Below are 22,931 nucleotides of genomic sequence, written 5' to 3' on the forward strand. Positions count from 1 at the left end.
TGCAAGGGACATTGCAGAAGCAATCGCCCCGAGGAGTGCCAAACAAATGTCCAACGTTGGCACATACGATGGTCTATCCGACCCAGATGACCATCTGAACAGGTTCATTGCGGGGGCAACCGTCAGTAACTGGACGGAACCCACGTGGTGCTACATGTTCCAGATGACTCTGGTAGGAGCAGCCAGAGCATGGTTCGACCGTTTACCGGTCCACCACATTTATGACTGGGCAGACTTCCAGAACAAGTTCAGTCAACAGTTTAGTCAACAGAGGAAGCACACTGAGGAGCAGTGGACGATCCTCAACTGTGTCAGAGAAGAGGATGAATCCTTACTGGATTTCATCACCCGCTTCAACTCCAAGAAGGTAAGTCTGGGCAACATCAGTGAAGACCTCGTTCGCGCCGCTTTCATTCAGGGCGCTGAATACCCAGAACTCATCCGCACTCTGACGGGTAAAGACGGTATGCCATCCACGTGGGATGCCATAATGACGGCAGCCAAGCGCTTTGCCGAAACAGAGAAACAGCTGGGAAGAGATCTCCCCCACAATACAAACCTCTACACGCAGAGGACAAGGGAGAACAATGTGAGAACCGCCCGGCTGAACAAAAAGAGGCGGCAAGGTATTTGGCAGTCAAGGATAAACTTTGACACCCCCTCAAGCTCTCGCCCTCTGGTTGGCGGAAGGGACAAAACGCACCCTTCGAACCGGAAAAACCGTTGGACGCCACTCACCAAGAGCGTCACGGAGATATTTGCCACGGAAAAACTGCCATGGCCAAAAGCCCCAGTGATCCGACAGAAACCCAATGCGGATCAAAGCAAGTCTTGTGACTTCCATGGGACAAAGGGCCATAGCACTGAGGAGTGCACATCCTTGAGGGACATCGTCGAGACATTCGTCAAGGATGGGAGGCTCGCACACCTCGTGGCATCTATCAAGAAGGGAGGAAGGAACGACAACAGGTACAGAGGTAACGGACGGAAGCCCGTCGACATTAGCATCAACATGGTCCATGGTAAGGTCAGAGGGAGAAAGAGATCAATGACCGAACCATGCGCATGGAAGGAAGCAGAAGTGCGCTTCCCGCGAGTGCCGGGAGGCCCAAACAAAGAAGGCCCCATTGTCATTAAAAGCCAGCTGGGGCACTACATCACCTCCCGCACCCTCGTTGACAATGGCGCATCGTCGACAGTGATGTACAGGCAGTTCTTCGACAAGCTCGATGATGAAGACAAGGAGCGCCTGGAGACGGTCTACGCTTCGATGGAAGGGTTTGACGGCAGCATGAACACTCCCTTGGGCATCCTATCTTTCCCCGTCACTCTCACCGATGGGAATTATTCACGCACGGAGGATGTGGATTTTGTTGTGATGAAAAAACCACATCATACGTATGACATCCTATTCGGGAGAGACGGGATGGCAAGATTCAACGCCGTGGTATCCTCAGTCCACGGCATGATGGGATGGCCAACAGCTGAAGGCGTAGCGATGATCACGGGCATTCCCCAGGTATGCATCGCATCTGTCTCCTCTAAACCCAAACCGAAGATGGCCAAAAAAACCATCACTGAACCTGAACAGTGGGCATTCAATGGGAAATATCCCGATCAGGCCGTTACCATTGGCCCGACAATTGTTGATCCAACACGCACCTTACTCAAGCGCTTACTGCAGCGAAACGCAGACATCTTCGCGTGGACACCAGCCGACATGACTGGTGTACCCCGAGGAAAGGCAGAGCATAAGCTCAAATGCGATCCGGCCGTTACGCCGATCGTACAAAAGCGCAGAGTAATGGGGCCCGAGCAAACCAACGCGTGTAGAACCCAAGTCAAGGAACTCCTTGATGCGGGCATCGTGCGCGTTAGCAAATATCAAACATGGGTTGCAAATCCCGTAATGGTACCGAAGAATAACAAACAATGGCGCATGTGCATAGATTTCAAAGATTTGAATAAAGCATGCCCCAAAGATTGTTATCCGTTGCCAGAAATTGATCTTAAGGTGGACTCGGTGGCACCATTTCGCCTTAAATGCTTCTTGGATGCGTATAAGGGGTACCATCAAATCCACATGGCTGTGGATGACCAGGACAAAACCGCCTTTCGGACGCCCGATGGCACATTTTGTTATAAAATGATGCCGTTCGGACTTAAGAACGCGGGGTCCACGTACCAACGACTAATGGACAAAGAGTTTCACGCCCAAATTGGGAGAAACTTGGAAGTCTATATGGATGATTTGGTCATCAAAAGCCCCGAGCCAGAGACGATGTTGAAAGACATTGAGGAAACTTTCAACACGCTCAGAAAGATAAACATGAAGCTCAACCCGAGCAAGTGTTCATTTGGGGTGGAAGAAGGGAAGTTCTTAGGGGTCATTATTACTAAAGATGGCTTCAGAGCGAACCCTGAAAAGGTCGAAGCCATTGTCAAAATGGAATCACCTACCACCATAAAACAGGCTCAAACACTTAATGGACGACTAGTCGCGCTTAACCGCTTTTTGGCAAACCATGCGGATAGGTCGTTCCCTTTTGTGTCAACGCTAAGAAATTGTTTAAAGAAAACGCACTTCCGCTGGACACCAGAAGCGGAAGCAGCTTTTCAGGAGATTCGATCACGACTGATCGAACTCCCAACACTCACAGCACCACAAGCGGGAGAGGAGTTAATCCTATACCTCTCCGCAACCGATAGAGCAACCGGGGCAGTCCTGCTTGTAGAACGAAAAGGCATCCAGATGCCAATCTATTATGTTAGCCGCGTGCTGGCAGACGCAGAAACCCGGTACTCTACCCTGGAAAAGCTGGTCTTGGCACTTATACACGCGTCACGCAGGTTGAGACGGTATTTCCAGGGTCACCCAATCACTATTCTCACCAACTTCAAACTCTCAAATGTTCTAGGCAAACCCGAGTTATCGGGACGTCTAGCCAAATGGGCAATTGAATTGGGAGAATATGCGATTCAATACAAGCCGAGACCAGCCATTAAAGGTCAGGTCCTGGCTGATTTTATTGCAGAAGTCCCCGCCTCACGGGAGAAAGAGTGCCAGGAGGAGGTTCAACCCTCCCCAGCACACGAAATCGATGAAGTCTGGCGACTCTATACTGATGGAGCAGCTAGTAACGAGGGTTCGGGCGCAGGGTTAAAATTAACAAATCCAGCAGGCCAGGAATATACTTATGCTATTCGGCTGGATTTTCCAAGTACGAATAACGAAGCTGAATATGAAGCATTCCTGGCCGGATTGAGGATTGCGCGAAAGATGGGTGTAAAAAATTTGGAAGCCCACGTTGATTCCATGCTAGTAGCAAACCAAATAAACGGGACGTACACGGCTGTGAACGACACAATGGCCCTGTACCTTGCCCAAGCCAAAGCCATCATGCGCGATTTTAATGATTGTAAAGTGATACACGTCAAGCGCAGCGAAAACAAATCTGCGGATGCGTTAAGCAAGCTTGCATCACTGGCCTTCACCCACTTGGGAAAGGACATCCGCGTGGAACTCCTCGAAACACCATCAGTCCCGCACAAGGAAATTTGTGTCATCCAAACCGGTACAGAAACATGGATGACCCCAATAATAAAATACCTTGAAGCAGGAACGTTACCAGAGTCGAAGTCACAGGCAAGAAAACTACGCTGTAAAGCACTAAATTATCAGCTGGTCAATGACACCCTTTACAGACGTAACTTTCTTGGCCCATTGTTAAGATGCGTGGACAACCAAGATGCTGACTACCTCCTAAGGGAGGTTCACGAAGGCATCTGTGGAGTACACGCAGGCCCCCGCGCTGTGGTAGCCAAGCTAAACAACGCGGGATACTTCTGGCCGGGGATGCATATGGACGCGTTGGCATACATCAGAAAATGCAGATCTTGCCAGCTTTACGCACCCAACACGCATCGCCCGAAAAATGAACTTGTTCCTGTCACTTCCTCGTGGCCATTTCAGAAGTGGGCCATCGACGTGACAGGCCCATTTCCAACAGCAGCTGGGAATGTTCAGTTCCTAGTGGTAGCCATTGACTACTTCACCAAATGGATAGAAGCGAAACCTTTAGCCCAAACAACCGCAAAGCATATCAAAAAATTTATTTGGGAATTTATTATTTGTCGTTTTGGACTTCCACAGAATTTGGTAAGCGACAATGGCACCAACTTTGCTGACAAGAAGCTACAGCAGTGGCTGAAAGAACTTCAAATCACCCACACCTTTACCTCAGTGGCACACCCGCAAGGTAACGGTGAGGTGGAAAGAGCAAATAAGAGCATCGTCGAAGGCATAAAGAAAAGACTCTTGGAACATAGATCCGGTTGGGTGGACGAGCTTCCACACGTCCTTTGGGCAAACAGAACGCTGAAGAAGACCAGTACGGGAGAAACCCCGTTCAGTCTCACTTATGGCACTGAAGCCATGATCCCAGTCGAAATCGGTTTACCCTCACCAAGGGTCTTAATCCAACCAGAAGACAATGATGCGGAAAGACGGTTAGACCTTATGCTAACCGAAGAGCGCAGAGACTTAGCCGCCGTGCGTGAAGAAAACTACAAACGACAAATGCAAAAATACTACAACACGCGGGTAAAACTCTGCAACTTCAACGAAGGAGACTACATACTGCGTAACAACGAGGCTTCGAACCAACAACGCCCAGGAAAGTTGGCCCCGATTTGGGAAGGGCCATACATTATCAAAGAAGTTCTGGGAAAGGGCGCGTACCGGCTCGAAAGGCTCGATGGCACTCCCATCCCTAGAACATGGAATGGAGCTCAATTACGCAAATGTTATATGTAGATCAATTCCAACTTGTAAAGAAAAGGCCTAGAGCCACTTCTAATGGAAATGATTCTCCTTTCACGATGTATTGATAGCTTGTAACCTATGAACTTCCCTTACGGGAAGAAGTAGTTGCGTGTGGAAGGCGGCAATACCCGCATAAACACAACGCCAAAATGTTAAAAAAGTTCCTAAGGAAAACCTACACGCAGGTCAGATGTAGGTAAAGTTTAGCCATCCTTGCAAGTGCAAGTGACGGTCTTACCCGCACAATCACGAACAAGGAAGCCAAACTTAACTTACCGTCTACCACGTTAAAAGGTTAACTTATGAACACTTAAAAAAAGGACAAGAAAAACCTACACGCAGGTCAGATATAGGTCTAAAGTTAAAGCCATCCTAGTAAGTGCAAGTGACGGTTACACCCGCACAATCACGAAAGAGGGAGCGAAAACTTTAGTCCATTATCAACCACGTTCAAAGGTTTAACTTAATGCCTTAGAAATTTTGAAAAACCTACACGCAGGTCAGATAAAGGGTAAAGATTAGCCATCCTACCAAGTGCAAGTGACGGTTTTACCCGCACAATCACGAAGGAGGAGGCGAAACTTTAACCCATTATCAACCACGTTCAAAGGTTCTTATTCTAAGCACTTGGGAAATTGCTAATTTAAACTAAGTATGCAAGTCATAAGTTTATAAAGCAAAGAACCCAAGGAAATAACAATCTTATACGCAAAGAGATTAATATTTCACAATCAATTACAAGAAGGGCTGGGTAACTACCCGCCTAAAAGAAATCTATACAAGGCTAAGTCTATCCTAGCAGTGTGAAGGGATCAGGCTTCAGGGCCACCTCCGCTTGGACCAGCACCGTCAGAGCGCGGCTGCCCAAGGAAAGCCTTAAGGACGCTTAGCCCATCATCAGCAGCAGCAGCTTCATTCACCTTCTCCACCACTGGATGCGGGAAGGCAGCATACTGACTCACAGCTTGGTCATAAGCAGCTTCAGTATTAACATTGAATAAAGGGAAGTTGGAGGGCGGAAAGCCTCTCTCAGCAAACCCTAGACCAAGCAGGAAGCCAGTCTTCTGCCCATCCTCATGAGAAGCGTTGAGGGCTGCGCTCATTGCATCGTCGTAAGAGGTCTCTGAAAGGACCCGACGCACAACCTACAAAAGAAAATTACAAGTTAGAACATTTTCTAATTACGAGCAGAAAGCGTAAAGAAAAAGATAAAGATACCTCAGGCAACGCTTCTTGAAGCAGCCATTGGAGGGTAGCTTGACTTTCTTTGTAAGCACGTTCAGCTCCGCTTTTATCAAGGTTGGCAAGTTGAACTTCCTTGGCGGCAGCTTCTTCGACGCTTTTGAGTTTCCTTTCAGTACGGTCAAGCACCCCCCTCTGGTCAAGGATCTCCTGCAGCTTCTTGGCATCTTCCATTGCCAAGGCGTCATGAGCATGCTGAAGAGCCTTTAATTTGCATTTAAGCTGCTCATTCTCTTCGCGTAGTGGCTCAGCAACAGCTTCAGCCTTGGCAGCCCTCTCAGTTGAGTTTCGCGCAGTCTCCTTGGCCAGCCGAAGCTGTTCATTCACAGCTTGGGCAGCCTTGGAGCGGGCCTCGAGTCGCGCCTGGACTTCAACCTCGAGGGCCTTGAAGGCCTTCTCCTTCTCAGCTGCGGCAGCGGCCAACTGCCGGTTCTCCTCCCGAAGAGCCCGCGCTTCAGATACATCTTTGGCGCGAGCCGCTTTTAACTTGTCGTTTTCACGACAAAGCAGCTCGACGCGGGGCTGCGTTCGGGCCTGGAGAACCCGAAGCTCATTGGTTAGCCTACCCTCTTGGTAGCTAGCCATGGCTTCCCCCAACGCACCATGAGGAGCAGCGTGGCGAGCCCAGTCCACGCACTCCACAGGGGTGCGAAGGGTTGTTCCTCGGCGTATGTTCCATCTTGGAACATACACTTCATTGGAATCCGACACTGCAAAAGAAACAAAGGCAGTTAGGAAAAGATGACAAAAATATACAAAGCAAGAAGAACCCTACGTACCTGTAGGGTCAATAACAGGCCGATAGCCGCCAAACCCATCACCTGAACCCAAAGGAAATCCATCCAACAGGTCAGGCAGACGGGAAGGTGGCGTAGATCGGCGGGAAGCCCAGCGCGTACCTGATGGTCCGGCCGTCGGTGCCGGTGGCGCAGGTATAGTGGCAGCCGCCGTGGCAGCCATGGTTGGCGCCGTCTCCTCAGCAACAGTAACCGCCGGCTCCGTGAAAGATGCTGTAAAAATTGCACTCACGGCCGGCGGAGACACCTTCTCAGCTGGAACAGCCTCAGGAAGGCTGGAACCAGCGGAAGCAAGCGTAGACGCCTGGGTCGACGCCTCGGGAAGGCTGACCGAGCCTACCGTCATTGGCGGGGGAATACTTACTCCAACTCCACCCTGGAATGCGTCAACATCCACACCTGCACAAGCAAAAGTGTTAGAAAATTTATTTGAAACAACAAAGCTAGACAAGAATTATGGGGGTACTTACGGGGTTTCTTGAGCTTGAACGCACGGACGAGCGGGGGCGAACCCGATGGAGCCGGCCTCTTGACACCGGTAACCGTCGTCGTTGCTGCCTCCCCGGAGGTAACACCTGCAGCCTCCGGAGCGGTAGTCTCCTCACCACCGGGCTTCCCCGCCACTTCTGCATTATCTGACTCCGAGTCAGATAGGACTACAGGGTCGGCCGTAAAGGCCACCTCCTTGCCTTTCCCGACGGCAGCCTTTTTCTTCCGCACCAGTGGAGGACCTTCTGCGGATTCCTCAGAAGAAGAAATGTCATGAACTCCAGCAGCAGGCACAGCATTGAGAGGTTCAGGGTAGAAGATAGGCTTACCTGGCCGTCGGTGGCTCAGGATCTCTTGGCCTGGCGGGTAAACCTCCACGAACCGACCCGCAGTCTGCTCTAGGATGGGCAACTCGTTCTCGTCCAGAGCACGAGTACCCATCCGCGCAGGACCACCTTCCTCCCGCGGATTCAGGAGCGACTGAAGATCGTTACCCTCTGAAATCAACAAGAAAGTTAGAAAAAATCGTAATCAGCAAAAAAGAAACAAGACATACCATAAGGGGTAGAGTTCGAACCATATTCAAGGACGATCGGAACCTTATCCGCATTCGCCGCCTTCCACACCCGGCTCATCCCCAGCATCACCATCGCAGACTCCGGAAAACGGAAAACCGGGGACTGGACCCGGGATATCTTCGAAAACCATTCCGCCTCCTCGTAGTTGAGGGCGGGAAGGTTCGGAAGTGCCTGGCCATTCTTAAACTTCATGGCGATGGGGACGGCGCGAGCGGATATGAAGAAGAACTCTCTTCTCCATGAGCGAAGACTCCGCTCGGTGGTACAAATCTTTAAACCCTTGATACGGGTTGTAAGAGTGTACCACCCCTGGATGCACCTCCAAGTGTAGAAGGTCATCAGACGGTCAACAAAGGGCTCAAGGCCCAATATCCGGCACACCCACTCAAAGTGCCGGACCTTGGCAATGGCCATGGGGTGCACCTCTGTCAGGTGCACACCGTGCCTCTCCAGGACACGGTACACAAACTTTGTCAACGGAAACCTAAGGTTTCCGTAGACAAAGAATGCAGCATAAACCCCGATCTTGCCACTAGGGGCATCGTACACAGTATGGTGGGGTTCAGGAAACTCAGGCTCGAGAGACTCGAGCATGAACTTCCTGACGATATACTGGTACAGATCGACAGGAAGAGAACACTGGCACTCGCCAGCAGTCTTCTGATCATCAGTATCATGAGAAGACATGGTGGAAAGAAGAAAGTGATTTCGGGAAAATGCTTGCCTGAAAAGGGGAGTATTTGCCGGAAATCACTAAGAAGAAGAAGAAAGGTGAAAGTGTGAATTACAAATAACTCTCTCCCCCTTTATATAGTAATCGCAATTAATGCGGTGAATTTAATGCGGAGGAGAGAGAAATCAAAGGTGCAATGAAACTATGACACGTGGCAAAAAGCAGGCTGGCAACAGCTGTTGAAAGGACGTGTGCCAGTAATTTCGCGGCCACGCGCCCGAAAAATCACGCCCACGCGCCTGAAAAAACGACTGGAATGACCATGTTCTGTCACGTCACCATAACTTCCTGCACGTCCTGACACAGTCAGAAGAAACTGTCGCACGACGTTTCAGAGGTTTGGACTGTTCTTATCTTTTCACCAACTCTTCGAATTTCAAAATTCAAAATTCGAAAATATTAAAAAGTAAGCGGGAAAATATCCCTTACCCCTTGGCAAACAAGTAACCGTAAGACGGCTGCGGGTACAGTGTTAAGGCAAAACCCTTCACATACCTAGCACCCGCAGGGAATTGAAGCCAAGAAAACCTTGGTAAACAAGTAACCGTAAGACGGCTGCGGGTACAGTGTAAAGGCAAAACCCTTCACATACCTAGCACCCGCAGGGAATTGAAGCCAAGTACCTCGGCAACCAAGTAACTATAAGACGGGTGCGGGTACAGTGTAAAGGCAAAACCCTTCACATACCTAGCACCCGCAGGGAATTGACGCCAGGAATACCTTGGAAGTAAAGTAACCGTAAGACGAGCGCAGGTACAGTGTTAAGGCAAAACCCTTCACATACCTAGCGCTCCGCTGGGAATTGAAACCAAGAAGGATCTTCTGGGCAATGCTTGCGGAAACGGAAATAACATCCCCGCATAGCGGGAACGTCGAGAACTACGTTGTTTGAAGCTCCAAGATGGAATTGGTGGTCTTAACATAATTGATCACTATGTTCAAAACTACCAAAACCTCATGGAAAATACATACAACTGGGACTCAATGCTCCTGACTTGCGAGGAGGTTACAGACCTACCCGCATCATACCCAGAGACCAAGCAGGAAACTCGGGCATTTCTGCAAGTGACAAGGACTTCCCATGGAAAACCTTACAAAACCCTTTTCAAAACCCTTTGCTTAAGTCCAAAAGTTCACCTCACTTTATTAAACACGCATGAGAAGAACATTGGACTGGGGGGACTTGAAGAGGTAGGTCCCAGCAGAGACCAGTTGGTCCCGCAAGACTCACCTTGAACATGGGGTCTGCGCAAAGGCCATCTGCTCCCGCAGGACCCACCATGCTCATAGAATCTTACGCGCAGTACGCAAGCTGTACACGCAGGGAAAGCCTCCCAATGGTGAAGTACCCCGCCTGTTCCCGCAGTTGCGGATACAAGCCATCAGGGAAGGCTACCCGCAGACAGCAGGGCTACACGCACAAGACACTAGCTACTTCAGCAGTCACGTGAAGGCATGAGCAAGGCGGGAACAATCCCGCCCAAATGAGCCAGTCTGATTCTGAAAGATCTTCTGTACCATACCTACCAAGGTATGGATAGGACAGACGATCTGACCAGAACAGCCCATGAGCCAATCACAGGGTGACAGCTCACCGACAACAGTGCGAGGAGGGGCACCCTCTAGTACTGTTTGTCACTATTAGCCGCTGCCTACTCACCAACCCTCATTGTGGAGCGTGCGCAGCCTACAGTTGGTGGAATAGTATTACTGTTGGCCGTAACCTATTCACCAACCAGCATGGCCTGCGTACAATCCACAGTCAGTGGGACGTGCTTAGTCTACAGTTGGTGGAATAGTGCAGCCGACTTTATTACTATTGGCTGTAACCTACCCACCAACCAGTATGGCCTGTGCGTAATCCACTGTTGGTTGAACAGGAATACTATTCAGCCGGCTGTACCTTCTAGAAAACCTACCTTCGGCTATAAATACTCCAATATCTTGGAATGGTAAGATCATCTACTATCTCGTATAACTTACTGGATAATTGCTCTAATAGTATTCATATACTTTTATATTCAAAGAGCAATATAGACTGATTCTCACGCCGGAGGGTGGTCACAAGGAGGAACCCCCCCCCTTCTCAGTGACGAGCTTACGGTGTCTGTTTTGCAGGTTCCCTAAAGTACAACTTACTCTGCTGGACCTAACCTTCGTGGGAAACATTACCTAGCCCCCAGATTATCCATAATCTGCCCGGGGTCACTTAGTGTTTCTTCAATGATCCTTTCATGCTGAGAGATGCAAAGTGAAGAGGTATGTACCCGCCTCAACATTGAGCGGGGCGGGTCAACCCACAAGATATAGACAAGAGGCTTGAAATCAAGATGTTATGAAGGCACAAAGCCAAAACCTATGCGCATGGCGCATAGCACATATGCTCACGCATCACATATGCTCACGCATCACATATGCTCAAGCATCACATATGCTCACGCATCACATGCTCACGCATCATATATGCTCACGCGTATCACATGCTCACGCACCATATATGCTCACGCATATCACATCTGCGCGTGGCGCATCCGCGCGTGGCGCATATCACATGCTCATGCATATCACATCTACGCGTGGCGCATTCGCGCGTGGCGCATATTACATGCTCGTGCATATCATATCGGCGCATGAAACATCTGCGCGTGGGAATAAAGAGAAGACCTTGCGCATCCTCAGGATGGGCGCATATCACACATGCACATAATCAACCTCGTCCTTATCCAAATCAGGATAAGGACAACCTTGATTGTGCACGTCAGACAACCTTCCAGAAGGTATCCTTTTAAGGAATAAGAATATGCTGATATTGACAGCTGCCAATGAAAGGTGGACAACTCAGCAAAACCCATGTGCCACCACGTGATTGCACATGGGTCAGGTGAAATACCTAGGTCAGAGAATAATCAATGAAAGGGCGCCAGGTGTCCCAAGGACACGTGGCGCAAAGCAACAGGAGGAGGCCAAAAAGGCCCTAACGGAATCTGAGCCCAATCATTTGGAAACCCTAGCACTATAAATACCATACTGCCTCCACCAAGAGAGGTACACATTATCAACACGATTTATTAAGCAATATTAAGCAGTACAAAGCAACACTGAGCAATACTACAGCTACAGTAAGCAAGTACACACTAGAAAATACTTTCCAAATCCCTACTCACTCTCAGATTACTTTATATCTTCTCCTACAATCTCTTATTCTCACACCGGAGGGTTACCCCAAAGAGGACCCCTCTGTCCCTTTCTGAGGGGTAAGTTTACGGTGTTGTTCATTTTGTAGGTGGAAGAATCCAGTCTCCGGAGAACCATCGGTGAAATCGCATAATCATACCCGAGGAAAGTAGATCGTCTACCAGCGAGTCGATCCACGATTCTTCATTGGACCCCTCTGATCTGCTAACGTCGCCGGCTCTGCAAACATTCAAATGAGCAAAGATTTATTAACTGGTCATTCAAGTTAGTTAAAAGTATTTTTCAATTTGAACTGGTCATTCATATGTATGTATGTAAAAGAATAATATACAAGTAGCTATGACATGATAGCCATATTGTTGATATTAGACTATTTTCAGTGAGTTCTTGAAGAGTTGAAGATATCCCTTGAAGGTCCTTACCATTGGAGCTCACTCATTCGAAGAAGTCCTTAGGTGAGGCGTCCTGCACAAGGGCACGGGTCTGCCTCGTTTCTTGCGATTAGTGGGCCCAAAGTATGAAAGGAAAAGTTATATTTAATTATTATGTGTAAAAATATTTGTAGGGTTTAAGATGGAATTAGGAATTTTTAAGAATATTATGTCGTAAATGACGTGACAGTTAAAGACGTCTCTAAAAACATACGTAGCATTGGTAATAGTCTTATGAGGGATCTTGATGAGCATGTGAATAACAATTGCAATCTTTAGATGATGTGACACTTCTTGTTTCAAATGTTAATATCAATCTATATAATTCAACCAAGAAAACGACATAAGAAACATGGCAAAGTAATTTAATAGCAAATGGAAAAATATCTTCAAAAACAAATAGAAAAGTGGATTACTTTATGTCATGTGGCAGGCAAAACTGTCAAAGAGGGGTTGTTTTGATTGAAGTCCATTACTTTCGTTGCTTCTGGGGCCCGGCCCATAAAAGGATACAAGACGGATACATCATACAACAACAATAATGATTTGTTATTACTATTTATTAATACTGTTTTCTAAATTTATTGTAACATCATAAGTCGATAGATTGTATCTAGTAAGATTTAACGTTGCTAAGTTCTATAAGCACTTAAACACATCCAAAAGCCAGTTCCTTTAATTAACCAATTTATTCATCAAAATTCCTTTGTTTATATGAATTAAAGGATTTTTCCACAAAAGTTCGAATTTTAAATTCAAACTAATAACTAAAATATCAAAAGGTTTATATATTAAAATTTATCATTTGCATTCAATGACGTGAAAACCTTGTTACGTTGATGATCTACCTTCAACATCGAATATCATATGATACCTAAAGTTAAGCATCCCAATGAAATCAATATAAAAAAGAGAGAATCGGTTTCAAAGATTATAAATGAGATAGAAGAGAGTGGGTATGATGCAATGACCGCATCTTATTTTTTAGGAATCAAGGGCTTTTTGTTATTGTGAATTACTCTAATAACTAAACCTCAAATTTTTAAAATTTATTAAAAAAAATCAATATGGTTTTATAACATGAATTGTTTGTACTATTAAGTCTTTATTCAATTATTCAAAACAAACAAATAATAGAACCTCATTCAGTAATTCCTAAGCTGTAGAAACCTTGGTATCTTTAAACCTCACCTATCCCATCCCACCCACTGAATGATTTCAAAAAGTCATCCTTTTAACCGATTTGTTATTCTAAATTCTAAAACAATTATTATTATTATTATTATTATTATTATTATTATTATTATTATTATTATTATTAAATCTGTTTTACCCACTTAATTTAACGTATTCTCAATTACATGACTTTCCAAGAATTACTTAATCAAGATCAATCTCTGAGAATATCATTTGATCAATCTTTGATCAAAATACTCAAAATATTCATGTTAAAACCAGTCAACCCGTTAACATTTTAATCATCAACTCAATTGTATTTTTAGTCAACCGGATTCTACCACTTGTCCAAATCTCCCCAAAAGCCAAAATATATACTCGTCGGAAGCTAAAGGTTAATCTCTTCGGACACCAAAATAATCTTGTCGAACCAACTGTTTAATAGGCCAAGTGCAAAATCCGGTTGACTAAATATCCAGTTAAGCTAATGATTAAAAGTCAACAGATCAACATAGCATAAACATTTGATAATTTATCAATCAAATGGACATTATCTTAACATTGAACAGTCAAATCAACATTTCTGTCATTAGATGATTAGAGGACACAGAGTGGTGTCCGTGAAAAGCAACAAAAAATCTGGCACCGGAAATCAAGAATGAAAATGAGAAAGTTGGGATAATTTCTTAGGATTTTCATCCCAAAAAAAAAGAGAAAATTCTTAAAATAAGCATTTATGAAAAAAAAATTTAGTTTTAGGTACGATATGTAAAAAATTCCAGAAATAGGTATTATAAACTAGTCGTGACGAGTAGTTTGTAGAAACGAATTATAACTTGCCACTTGTTCTTAACCTAACCGTAACGAGCAGGTTAACTAATCATTTACTCGTCATGACTAAATAAGTTTCATGCCTCGTAATCAACGCACACGAGTAATTCATGAGTCATTTAGTTGCAACGAGTAAATTATAAGGTTAAACTAGGTGCGGCGGGTTAACTACTAATAAACTACTCGTGTAAGGAATATAACCGGGTAAACTAGTCTTTGCGACTAAGGGACTTATGAATTACTCGTGGGCGTTGATTACGAGGCATGAAACTTATTTAGTCGTGACGAGTAAATGATTAGTAAACGTGCTTGTTACGGTTAGTTTAAGGACACGCGACAAGTTTTGATTGGTTCTACAACTACTCGTCACAACTAGTTTATAATACTTGTTTCTGGAATTTTTTGTAAATAATACCTAAAACTAGAAATTTGTTTTAATAAATGATTATTTTGGGAATTTAAAAAAAAAGGTAAAAGCTTGTTAAATTTCAAGAGTTGACTGTTGACTAAAGACTAAGTTGACCTATAAACATAAACATAAACATGACTAAAGACTGAGTACGATGATGATGATGATGTACCAAGGGATCATCAACACATAAACATCCGAGACAAGAACACAAGACTAACAAAAACATAAACATAGAAAACAATGGAAGACAATTACCTCTACTACAAGATGATCCTCTTCAACCGGAAGTTCAAAATCACCAAACCAAAACCACCGCCTTCAGTTTATGCACCGACACAAACTCACACATGTCACCAGACCACTTTCAAAGGTTCCTAGTCCAGTTTCAAAGACAACAGCATGTTACAGTCGATGATGCCAAGCGGATAATGGAGCTAGTGTTGCATCGGTTCCGACCTAACTTTAGTTTATGTTGTTTTACACTTGATGATTTCTTCAAGTACTTGTTTCTTGATGACGTCAATGGGCCCATTTCATCCGAGGTTTGTTATTATTGTTATGATGTATATGATCCAAACATTGTTTTTTTTTTTTTTTTGGTTCGTTAGTTTGGTAGTGATGTTATCCTTTTTGAGTAAAGAATTAATCAGTCAAGTTATAATTTTAATTGAAATTATTTTTTTCTAAATAGCTTCCTAAATAATAGCTCAATTTCATTTCCCCTGCTATATTTAGAATTTTGTTATGTTATTGGTAAAACTGGCAAGTGGGTTGGGTTCGGGTCAGAACAGGTTGATTTAAAAAAAGTTTAATTTGGTTCGGGTCAGAGCAGGTTGATTCAAAAAAAGTTTAATTTGGTTTGGGTCAGAACAGGTTGATTCAGAAAAAAATTAATTTGGTTTGGGTCAGGGCAGGTTCGGGTCGAAATGGGTCGGGTCGAAACAGATTGGTTTAAGAATTTTTTTTTTCAAAATATACTACATTTAAGCTTTGCTTCTAGCTTTCGGAAGCAGTTACGCGTATCCAAGCATCGGTTACGTGCGTGTCGTAGGATACGCGTGTTTAAATGCGCGTCCAGTGCCTCGTAGCGCGAATAACCCGGCCCCGTTAGGCGCGTAAACTAGTGCTCCGCACGAGTAACCGGTGTTGGTTGCGCGTGTTTTATGTCGGTTACTCGCATTCCCGTTCCTGTTACGACCGAAATTAACATAATTCGCATAGACTAACCGCCCCAACGCTCAGGACCGACAACACCTGAGTTTACGGCCGACGCCACTCCGTTGGTCTACCTCATTTTTATATTATTATTTTTTTGTTTTATTTTCGGTCACGTAACGAACATGACAGAAACCGATCGAATTCGCGTACACTCACCATCTCAACGCCCTAGACCTAAAACACTCGGGTTGTACCAATGACCGGGTTTTACTGACCTTTTTGTTTCAGTTTTGATACTGTAACGAACGTAAACGAAACTGACAGAATTTGCGTCGACTCACCATCTCAATGCCAAGGACCAACAACACTCATGTAGTCATGTTTTGCCAACACCCGACTTGTACCAACTAATCGCCACAACTTCCAGGACCTACAAAGCTCGGGTTTTATCAACCGAATTAAATTCGCTTTAAATATTTTAAACTTTTTATATGTTAATTTGACTAATTTATTTTTGGGCTCAATTCTGGTACCATACGAACGCAACCAATACCGATCGAATACGCATCGACTCGCCGCCGCAACGCTTGGGTTTAACCAACAACCATATTTTACCGACCGAATATGTATTGTTTTAAATATGTTAATTCTTTTTACAATATGTTATACGAATGCCGCTACTTTTTTTTAAACATGTTAATTTGTCAAATTTATTTTCTCGGTTTAGTTCTGGTACCGTGACGAACGTAGCCAATACCGACCAAATTCACATTGACTCGCCGCTACGACGCCGGGGTTTTACCGACCGAATTATCCATCATTACCATTATAGACTTTTTAATATGCTAACATTTTTTTATTATAAGTTATACGAGCGTTGTTACTATTTTTTGTGTAACACGGATTAATTTTTTATTTAATTTGTGTTGGTACCAACCGAATCCACATTAGTGCTCTATCGCAAGTTCGCAGCGTGATAGGTTTATAAACATATTTGAACTGCCCCGGCACTCCGCGCCGGGTAATAAACTAGTTAATGATAATTATTATGTTCTATTTTCGAATCTTCACAATTAGTAAAGAATTATTCAAAATAAAGCTAAGGTGGATGAGATATCGGTATTCAAAAGTTGTGTGTTTTAAAATAAATCTAGAAAATTGGGTGGGAACTTATCTAGCATTCTAACTTGAGAGAAGAATAAATGTTGAAGTGGTTTATAAGTAAAGAGCCAATATGCTTGATAAACTCTATAGTTTTGTTTACTCAAAACTCCTACGCACACATAGGGTGCAAAATCTAGATGGAATTGACCTAGCAACTAAACCATGTAAACCATCATATTAAAGACGTTTAATGCAATTTAAACTTTCATTCAACACACTTAAAATTGGATTCCATATGGCTACCGTTATTGTTTAGACGGACCCGAAATTTGTTTGAAGGTAATCGTGTCAAACACAAGGCCTTGACCAGTTGACCATTCCTCTTCTATTTCATTTTTTTTCCTATTGTAGCATGTATCTAGACCAGCACTACGCAGAATGGAAGCAGAGGAGGGTCAAGAGGATCCATTGACCATTCAATCACTAGAACTTGTCAACTTTTTATATATAAAAGTCGGCTTTCTTAATAAAAACATGATGTGTAAATATTGCATCATTCTCAAATAAGAAAGTGATTTAAGTATTTGCAACTATGATGACTACATGTAAACCGGCACGTATGTGTACTACGGTAAGGCAATGAACAATGTGCTATCAATCTAATTCCTTACATACACAGTAATTATTAACCCGTCACTTAATGAGTAAATTGTATAACCATAATAGTAGATGGATTAACTTAGTCATTTATTGATCTACAACAGGTTTACAGAACTCGATTTATAATTCATGAACCCTAAAGATCACACTGTTGCAAACTATATATACCAACTTGCAACAAGGATACGAATTTGAACACGCGTTGCAAGTAAACAATAACTAAAACAATCTTTGAATGGGTTGTCTCCTGTATACGAGGTGATATAATAATATCTACACAAAATGCAGTGCTTTAAGCAAGTTATGTTGTCGCGGTACCTCTAAGATTCTACCGTATAAAGCTAGAGGCAGGGATTCCATGTTTTTGAAACCATTCTGGCATGTGAAACCTTTCATATAACACGGGCCTAACGTCCCTCTGCTCAGAAAGTTGCATCAAAAGCGGAAGGAGGACTTCAAGAAGCTGTAATGTTATTGTATAATTATCATATTATATTACACAAGCATAAAAGTGATGAACAGTTAAATAAAAGCATCATATTGTTGATCTGAATATAATCATGTATAGATACCTGATCGTCGTGTGGTTGACCAGCAGAAAAAGGTATGCACGGGATACCGTTGACTGGTTGCAATAGGAAACTGAATGGATTGTTGTCGACAATGACTATTCTGCTGAAATCTTTTGATACGAATGAAAGGTCCTTCACGTGTTCCCGATATTCCCTGTGTCACAAAATGTGAATGGATTTAAGATCAGATTTATCTAACAAAACGGTCATATGAACAAAATCTATTTTGTTTCTGCTTACGTGGAAATTGTCGAAGACCTATAAAACCTTCGGTTAAGTCTGTTTCCGGTATCTATTCTATCAACAAGTGGTTTAGCATATCCTAAAGTGGTATAATAATAATAGTATATCAAAAGATTGATGAAGATCAATAGCAGATATATAAGTAATAAGCATAGTGGTAAGTAAACCTTCAAGGCCTGCGGTAAATAGCACAAGATCAGGAAAGCAGGAAAGCAGGAAAGCAGTTCAACACATTTGAAGGGAATTCAATTGGAGGGAACCCAAAACTTTGTGGGCAACAATTGCCCAATAAATGCAAAGAGCGTATGCATGAACCACAACTTGAAGGTGACAGAGATGGAGATGAAGAGGATAGTGCATTTACATGGAAAGTGGTGATGATGGGATATGGATGTGGAACCTTTCTTGGATTCGTGTTGGGATATCTAATGTTATCAACAGGAAGACCAATATGGGTTAATGCAATTGTTGATGAAGCAAACTATGCTATCTTGAAGAGACATAATAAGAGAAGAGGATAAAATTAGTTCATGAATGGTATGTGTTTCATATGTTTTTCTATTCTCCAAAATTGTGCAAAACTCGTGACTCTTTTTTTTTCAATACCTGAAAGTAGGGTTTTTCAATACCTGAAAGTAGGGTATTTAAATACCCGGTTTTAGAATACCCGGTTCTATACCCGAACCCGATACATAGGGTATAGTTTTTAGAGACAATACCCGGACCCGAACCCGACCCGGGTATTACCAATACCCGATTTTCCAATACCCGGTCATACCCGAACCCGATTTCATACCCGAACCTGGGTTTTTGAAAAACCTGATTTGTGCACCTCTAGCTATGATCAATTTTCTTTTGGCCCAAGAAATAAATATTTGTCGGATTGACCAAACTGAAGAAAGTCAAAATTTGTTCAGATTTCATCTTGTTTAACTGTGTTCAAAGCTTGTTATTTCTAAGGCGTTTGAGAAGTTGGACCCGAAAGGTAAACTTCGAACGAATTAATAAGTTTTGTTCATTTGATCATTGAATCCGGTAATTCGAGATCGATTTGTGGATATTCGAGCTCATCTCATGCCTATATACAACTTAAGATCCATAGAAGCGAGAACTACTTCAAGATTAAATATATGTGGGTCATTCCTTGAGGGGGTGAATTGAAATGAAGAGGCATCGATTTATCGGGTGATTTGTGAAGATGTGAGACACGGTAAGACAAAGTTTTGAGATCACAAGTCAAGGGGTGATTGTAAGGCCAATATTTGTGACTTGCGATATCAAATTACAAAACCCATTATTTATTCACGGTCAAGATAATAATTAATGTCGGTGCGAAATCCGGACTATAATATTATAAATCTTTTGTACCGGCTACGAAATCGTTCCTTTATTTTATCGTTATATTATTTATGTTCGGTCGTTTGTTTATACCGCACCCGTCTCGAGCGCTTATCAAGAACAAAGCCGTTCGTTGTCGGATTTAGTTTCGAGACTTACAATTTAAATATATTTCATGTTTATCTTTAGTTGAAACTATCAATAGTTACAAAAATATATGTACAAATACACTAAAATTCATGCATGTATGGATCAAAATTATCGATGGTTATCATATTCTTTAAAGTATATATCAATAGCTTAAAATATATTCATTCCATTTTGATGATACTTAAATGTTTTCTTATACAAATTTTTGATTAAATAGACAAGATTTATGGGACAATCGAAGCTTCTTCTACACATTAAAGGAGGAACCAGGAATATGTGGATTAAATCTTGCAAAGTTGATGAATCTGGTAATCCCTTCCAATAGCCTCCTCATGTGAAACTGGTAATCCCTTCCGATTATTATGGAGAAAAAGGTCATCAAAGTAAGTTTTTTTTTAATTATTAAATCTTAGTGATTTTTTTTTATTTTGTTCATCTTTTTGTTACAGGATCTTTTTATAAAATTATAACAAGTAATTAAAAAAATTTCAAACAAATTAGACCTATGATTGACTGCGTATGATTAAATGTGTGTTTTGTCTTTTTCTAACCCAATTGCTTAAATTAAACAGTAATCAATTAACATATAAGTAATTGTGTATGGTTAAATGTAGGGGTGTTCATCGAATCGAATAACGGATTTTCAAGTTAATCGAATCGAATAATCCGAATAATTTACTTTTTTGCTAGTATTCATATTCTTATTCGTATTCAAATAAAAGTTGAACTACTCGATTCGAATTCATATACTTATTATATACCATATTCAAAATTCAATTCGTATTTGAAACTCGAATTCGAATCGAATACAGACCGATTTCGAATGAATTCGATTTGATTCAAGTTCACCCATGTTAAAATTTTCAAAAACCAAAATTATAATTGTATAGCACACAAATATTAGTTTAAAGTTTCTACAATACCATGCGAATAGTAAGTTCAAAATTAAAATACAAATGGTATGGGATAAAAAACAATAATATATGCTATAGGGTTTAAATATTTTGTAATGGATATTTATTATTTATGGACTTGGCCCAAACAAATACACACACATATATATATATATGTATATATATATATGTGTATGTGTGTGTGTGTTATTTTGAATTCGAATTTCGAATGGAATCGAATAATAAATCATAAATTCGTATTCGATTGCTATACTCGAATACGAATCAAATCGAATTCGAATTTTTTAAAAAACGAATTCAAATGTTAATAATCGAATTCGAATCAAACCGAATTTTGAATATTTCGAATTTGAATCAAATTAGAACACCCCTAGTTAAAAGTGTTTTGCCTTTACCAAATTTAGATAAAACAATCCGAATGCTTAATTAAGCAATCAATCAATTTGTTTAAAACTTTTTTTGACATTTCTATAATAATCTAACATCTACCTAACAATATTAATAAAACAAAATGTTGAAGCTTTGGTGTCAAGTCTATATTCACCTAATTCCTAATCTCTCATCTCATTCATTTTAGCTATTCATGGGTCATGAGTCAAAACCAGTTTGTCAAATGGGTTATAACATAGTGTGGATTATATTCATTATTGAATCAAGTGTCATTTTCATACCTAAGGTTTGACGAACTACACAACTTTAGTACCAAAATCATGCTATTTTAGTATTTTCATAACCATGTTTGTTTTTTCAATTAAGTCTACATTAAATTTGTCGAAGCATGAGATGAATCTGACCTGATCCATGACGATGTTTCCACGGATTTCGAGATGAACGAACCACGTTTTGATCTTCTTCTCTGGCTGCTTGGGATCTGCAATGGCTTTTTGGGGGTGTGGAGGTGACCGCTAAGAAATCTCGAGGATCTCTTGTTCACAAACACAAAAATATGGTGGTGGCTCTTATTGAGAATGACCAACCCCTAATAAGGAGGTGGAGACCTGCTTATATAGGGAGCCTCATGGCCACCATCATGGTTCCCTAATGGGCCTAGCCCAGTTAGGGTTACCTCCACAAAACCCCCTCGGCCCAATAACATTGTATTAGTCCATATAATAAAATAAGCCAAACATAATAAATTTAGGGTCGTAAAACTGGGTTTAGTACCATACCCCTACAAGCCCCCCAAGTCCAGCGTTGCTCCTAGGCGCGCAAGCGTTTAGGTGGAGCGCTGGACTTTATGAGGTGAGGCGGTTTTTTCCCTTTTCTTCGGCCTTATCTTTATTGTCTTTGAGTTTTGGGAGGTTTTCTTCATGATGGTGACGTGTTGTGGTCTTTATGATAATGATGGTGCACTAGCACGAATAAGATGTGAATAATAAAGCCTGCGCGCGAGGCGACTTACGGGTCTATGAGAATAATAAAGCCTGCGCGCGAGGCGACTTACGAGTTATAAAAAAATAAAGCTTGCGCGTGAGGCGACTTACGAGCTGTAAAAATAATGAAGCTTGCGCGCGAGGCGACTTACGAGCTATAGAATAATAAAGCCTGCGCGTGAGGCGACTTACGAGCTGTAAGAATAATTGAGCTGGCGCGTGAGGCGACTTACGAGCTATAGAATAATAAAGCCGGCGCGCGAGGCGACTTACGATCTGTAAGAATAATAAAGCCTGCGCGCGAGGCGACTTATGAGCTATGAAAAAATAAAGCTTGCGCGCGAGGCGACTTACGAGCTGTAAAAATAATGAAGCTTGCGCGCGAGGCGACTTACGAGCTATAGAATAATAAAGCCTGCGCGTGAGGCGACTTACGAGCTGTAAGAATAATTGAGCTGGCGCGTGAGGCGACTTACGAGCTATAGAATAATAAAGCCTGCGCACGAGGCGACTTACGAGCTGTAAGAATAATAAAGCCTGCGCGCGAGGCGACTTATGAGCTATGAAAAAATAAAGCTTGCGCGCGAGGCGACTTACGAGCTATAAGAATAATTGAGCTGGCGCATGAGGCGACTTACGAGCTATAGAATAATAAAGCCTGCGCGCGAGGCGACTTACGAGCTGTAAGAATAATTGAGCTTGCGCGCGAG

Source organism: Bidens hawaiensis, unplaced genomic scaffold, assembly GCF_021521415.1.
Source record: "Bidens hawaiensis isolate Kalapana, Puna unplaced genomic scaffold, B.hawaiensis_p1.1 tig00039148_1, whole genome shotgun sequence".
Lineage (NCBI taxonomy): Eukaryota > Viridiplantae > Streptophyta > Magnoliopsida > Asterales > Asteraceae > Bidens > Bidens hawaiensis.